Source organism: Triticum aestivum, chromosome 2B, assembly GCF_018294505.1.
Source record: "Triticum aestivum cultivar Chinese Spring chromosome 2B, IWGSC CS RefSeq v2.1, whole genome shotgun sequence".
Lineage (NCBI taxonomy): Eukaryota > Viridiplantae > Streptophyta > Magnoliopsida > Poales > Poaceae > Triticum > Triticum aestivum.
Genome location: NC_057798.1, coordinates 578567335 through 578572850, shown reverse-complemented (window position 1 = coordinate 578572850; position 5516 = coordinate 578567335). Strand labels below are relative to the sequence as shown.

At 41.7% G+C, this 5516-nt stretch overlaps 1 non-coding gene across 1 annotated transcript; it reads right to left on the bottom strand.

The window, feature by feature from the left end:
* Positions 1–1775: 1775 nt before the first annotated feature.
* On the bottom strand, positions 1776–1882 carry LOC123047767 (small nucleolar RNA R71). The gene has a single exon (XR_006423131.1). It is a non-coding gene; the product is annotated as a small nucleolar RNA R71 (small nucleolar RNA).
* Positions 1883–5516: the final 3634 nt, after the last annotated feature.

The following is a 5516-nucleotide window of genomic DNA, read 5'->3' as shown; positions in this document are numbered from 1 at the left end:
CCACGGCCAGGCCAGCGTGGTGGTGTGCCTCCGCACTATCATCACACTCACCATAAACATCCACCATTCACCACCAACTTCATCCATCACCACCACCAACCGCTGCTCCTCACCACCAGCGCTGCCACTCGCGTGACCCGCCAGACTTTGGGGTCGCGGGTGTCTGATTTCCTGCGCACCTTCGTCGATTGCTACATATTCTCTCCCCTGCTAAACTGCTGCTGCTCCTAATCTTCTTCTCCAACTCCTTCCGCTCCTTCCCTTGTTCCTACTGCTGCTATCTCAACCTACTGCTACTGCTTCTTCGTCTCAAACGCCCCTTTCTACTGCTTCTTGCGTCCCCTGCTATTGCTCTCTCCCTCTCTGCTGCTCCTCACCCACCAACCTGCTGCTACTTCTTCTCCCTCAACCTCCTGCTGCTGCCATCTCCCTCTCTCTAAATTTCTATAGATTTGAGATCGAATGTAATATTCAGATTTGTCTAGTGCTATGATATGTTTAGTTTCAGACTCAAGCTTGTGTGGTTTTAAATTGTTGATCTGAAAACTGAATTGTGGCATATGACCCTCTGTTCTTATGTGTGGTAATTAGTTAAAACTCATCACTTGTGTTTTGTACTTCTTGAATAAAGGAGTTCATCTTGTAGTACCTGTGGTAGCTTTGTACCTGTGATATAAATATATATTTGTATGGTGATATATTTTTGTCCCTGACACATTATTGTTTCTTCCCTCTGTTACATTGTATGTTAGTTATATATGTTTGTGTGGTGATATCAAGTACCTGTGATGTATACATATTTGAGTGTGATTGTGATGTGAAATTTCTTTCCTTATTCCGTAATCTTACTTTTGCCCCTTTTACATACTTCCTAGTAATATATGTGTTCTTTTATTGTAGAATTCCTTTTGTAGTCTATGTATGCATGTGTTGATGTTTTATTGTCTCTAGTAAAACAAAAATATAGTGAAGATAATATGAACCTTCCATTGCTTATTTTCATTTTGTTTGACATCAACTTTGGTTAGTTTAGGTCTATATTTCCTTGCAATCATCATCTAAATTCTATCACCTAGCTTTAGCTAAGCATAGTTGCCGTTGCCTAGTCCCTGAGGAGAACACGACACTCGCAGTTTGGGCATAAAAACCCCACTGTACCTACAATTGATCATTTTGGCGCCGTTGCCGGGGACTAGCGCCGAGTGACCGTGTTAGGCTATAGACTAGGTTTATTTTAGTTCCGTGTTTAATTCGTCGTGTATTTCATTTTCTGCGTTTCTTTTATATTTTTTCGTCGTTGTTGCTTCGGCTTATTAGGATACTAACATTCTGACTAGTATTTACTGTTTATGAGTGTGCATAGGAAATCTAAACTATTTACAGGTTGATTGATAGTTACACTTGGCGGAGATATGGCGATGCTTCGTGATGTTTGGATGCCAAGCAGCCAATGCTATTTCACAGGGCCACTTTGGCCGTCTTTTGAGGCGAAATTTTTTGAGCTAAAGCCTGGTCTTATTGCTTTGGTTCAACAACATCAGTTTGGAGGGTTGCCTAATGAAGATCCTTACGAGCACTTACACTGAGTCATGGAGTATTCAGATACAGTCAAGTACCATGGAGTTCCTCAAGATGCAATCATGTGCAGGTTGTTTACATTCTCCCTCCGCGATGATGCTCGTGCTTGGTATCGATCCTTGCCATCAAGGTCATACAGTTGGAATGAGATATCGCGAGCTTTCTTGGATAAATATTTCCCACCACACAAGCAGTCCACAATTCGAGATGAGATCTTCAATTTCGTTCAGCGTGAAGGCGAGAGCTTGTATGATGCTTGGGAGAGATACAAAGCCTTATTCAGGAGATGTCCTAATCATGGGCTCGAGAGATGGTTAGAGCTGCAGATATTCTATAGAGGATTGACTTCGGACACTCGAGCTTACGTCGATATGGCAGCGGGTGGAGCTATTACAAACAAGACACTTGATGAAGCTTTTCTGCTGATTGAGAGCATAGCTTTCCACCAACTTCAGTGGTACAATAAGAAGCCCACATCTGATTCATTGGTTTGCTTGCAACAAATCACTACACCTCCACCACCAATTCTTACACAAAAGCCCGAGCCTCTATCTCAGTGTGACAAGGTTGAGCTTGCATGGATTATATTTGACGATGATGACACCATTCTAGTTGACACACACGCTACAGATCATCTGGATACTAGTGTTGGAGATTCAGTTTTGCATTGTGATGATTCTTCCATGGATGAGCCAGAGCTGTAGTTCATTGCTTTTGATATTGAGGAGTCACCTTTAGTTGATATTGATCATGTGCTGCTAGAGCCAGATATGGAGAAGTTCGCCTTTGATGATGTTAGCCGGATTGATTCTTCAACACTTGAGCCTGAGATGGAGAGCTTCATGGTTGATTATGGTGAGGTGGATTCAGATGTCAAGGAGTCAAGCTCTATTTCACTTGTTGACATGAGTCCGGTGGAAATTAATACTACCACACCTCACTTGGTATCTTCAATGGAGGTAGTCCTGAAGCTTCTTCCTAACTATCTCAGGTATGATCTCAGCTTTCTCGACAAGATATGCCATATCATGGATACTGCCTATGCACCATGCGATTTATTGATGATATCTATTTATCATATGCTCAATAGATATGCTTATGTGATAGGATACTCTATTGATGACTTAGAGGGCATTGTCCCTATCATTTGTATTGGCTTGTTTGTTGAGTGTTCTTTCAGGTTTATGCTTGTGCACCATTCATTACGGGCTGACCAAGTTCGAGATGACATCCCATGGGATCCTGGTGGATTCACAGCATGGTGATGAGGAGAAGCAATGGGCACACGCGAAGAGGAGTGAAGCTGGAGTAGGCATGGGGATAGAGAAGCAAAAAGAGAAGAGCTGTAGTTTAGAGAGCGTTGAGCGAGTGCTACTTCCTATATAAACCCGGTGAGCTGTTTCATGACCCGAATCTTAATATATCATCCATTGATACATGCTGAAATCATTTGACATTTGGGTTGCTTGAGCAATTTCTTAAATATCGTCCCACTGAATTTTACCTTCGACATAGGGTGATTGATGTGAATATGTGAACTGAGTGTTGAATGCCTTGTAAACTAGTGATCTACACAAGGCTTGCTTTGCTGAAAGTAGTGAAAGCTATTAGTTTTGAGTGCTCAAATCCCTAGTACACTAGAAAACTTCGTCATTTTCTGCATTTACTATGATACACCTAGATCACCATGTTTAGATGTTGAATTTGTGCCAAGTGTGTTCCCATTCAGAGCAATCACCTAACCACTATGGATTAGCATGATATGTTCCCTGGATCGGTAGCATGTGAACCAGACATGGAGAAGTGAGGATTCCTGTTTTTTGTGCTTATGCGTTGTTCATTTAAAAATATATCTTATAATGAATAATTATCTGATCTTACCTCACAGTAGCATGCCATGTTCCCTGGATCGGTGGCTTGTGAAATCTGGTTGGATCAGATAGGAGTTAATTATATCATAAAAAATGTAATTGTTGAACCAGGTGTATACCATGTTCTCTGGATCGGTGGTATGTTCCTTTGGGGAGACAAACTAAAAAAACTAATATTTGGTCGAGCCAGGTGTATACCATGTTCTCGGGATCGGTGGTATGTTCCTTTGGTGAGACTGATAAAATAATATCTTTGCTTCCTTCAAATTCAATTAGTGGTTCAACCACAATGTTGTGTTCCTCGTAATAAGTGATCTGATCACAAGCTTTGTTCTCGGGATCATGCTCTCTTTAGGAACCTTTTGGCACAGTCATCATTTAAACTTGTTGATCCTCTTTTATCATTGTAAAGGTTTAAAATGGTCATGCTTACTAGTGTCCTATTGCTCTGTAGCACTCTTAACGATTGATTTTCACCAGCTAAGTCTGAAGCATGCCTTGTTTGGAGATCTATTTTACCAGGACATTCTTTACTCAGTTCACTATTCATGTTCTTGCTCTTGTCATATGCCTTTGCTTGAGGACAAGCAAAGATTTAAGTGTGGGGGAACTTGATAAGCACATTTCGTATACATCTTTTGTCCCTCAAATATACGGTTCATTGAGATATATTCATTCATTTCGTGCTATAAATTACTGCATATTTGAATGAAAATCATAAAGGGATCATTTACTTGTGGCTTGCTTCTTTTGCAGAAAAGTGCGCTAAGGCACTATAATCGTCAAGATCTCTACTATGTGGCTAACGAGAAGAGAGAAGGGCATGAAAGAAATACGTCAAGGACCTGAGCGTGAAGGAAAGAAGTAATCTAGGGGAGCAAACTAAAAGAAGAGGAGGATCTTCTTGGGCAGAAATGAAGAGAAGAGGAGGGCCAATGTGCAAATGTGGAAGATCAGAGTGGGGAACAAAATCCCTAGCTTCAACACTTGATCCCTTCAGGCCTGGCATCTCATCTCTCTCCCTCACCCCTCCTTCTCCATCTCTGGCCGCCGCCACGGCCAGGCCAGTGTGGTGGTGCGCCTCCGCACTATCAGCAGACTCACCATAAACATCCACCATTCACCACCAACTTCATCCATCACCACCACCAACCGCTGCTCCTCACCACCAGCGCTGCCACTCGCGTGACCCGCCATACATTGGGGTCGCGGGTGTCTGATTTCCCGCGCGCCTCCGCCGATTGCTGCATATTCTCTCCCCTGCTAAACTGCTGCTGCTCCTAATCTTCTTCTCCAACTCCTTCCGCTCCTTCCCTTGTTCTTGCTGCTGCTATCTCAACCTACTGCTGCTTCTTCTTCTCTCAAACGCCTCTTGCTACTGCTTCTTGCGTCCCCTGCTGTTGCTCTCTCCCTCTCTGCTGCTCCTCACCCACCAACCTGCTGCTACTTCTTCTCCCTCAACCTCCTGCTACTGCCATCTCCCTCTCTCTAAATTTCTATAGATTTGAGATCGAATGTAATATTCAGATTTGTCTAGTGCTATGATATGTTTAGTTTCAGACTCAAGCTTGTGTGGTTTTAAATTGTTGATCTGAAAACTGAATTGTGGCGTATGACCCTCTGTTCTTATGTGTGGTAATTAGTTAAACCCATCACTTGTGTTTTGTACTTCTTGAATAAAGGAGTTCATCTTGTAGTACCTGTGGTAGCTTTGTACCTGAGATATAAATATATATTTGTATGGTGATATATTTCTGTCCTTGACACATTATTGTTTCTTCCCTCTGTTACATTGTATGTTAGTTATATATGTTTGTGTGGTGATATCAAGTACCTATGATGTATACATATGTGAGTGTGATTGTGATGTGAAATTTCTTTCCTTGTTCCGTAATCTTACTTTTGCCCCTTTTACATACTTTCTAGTAATATATGTGTTCTTTTATTGTATATTTCCTTTTGTAGTCTATGTATGCATGTGTTGGTGTTTTATTGTCTCTAGTAAAACAAAAATACCAAAAATACAGTGAAGATAATCTGAACCTTCCATTGGTTATTTTCATTTTG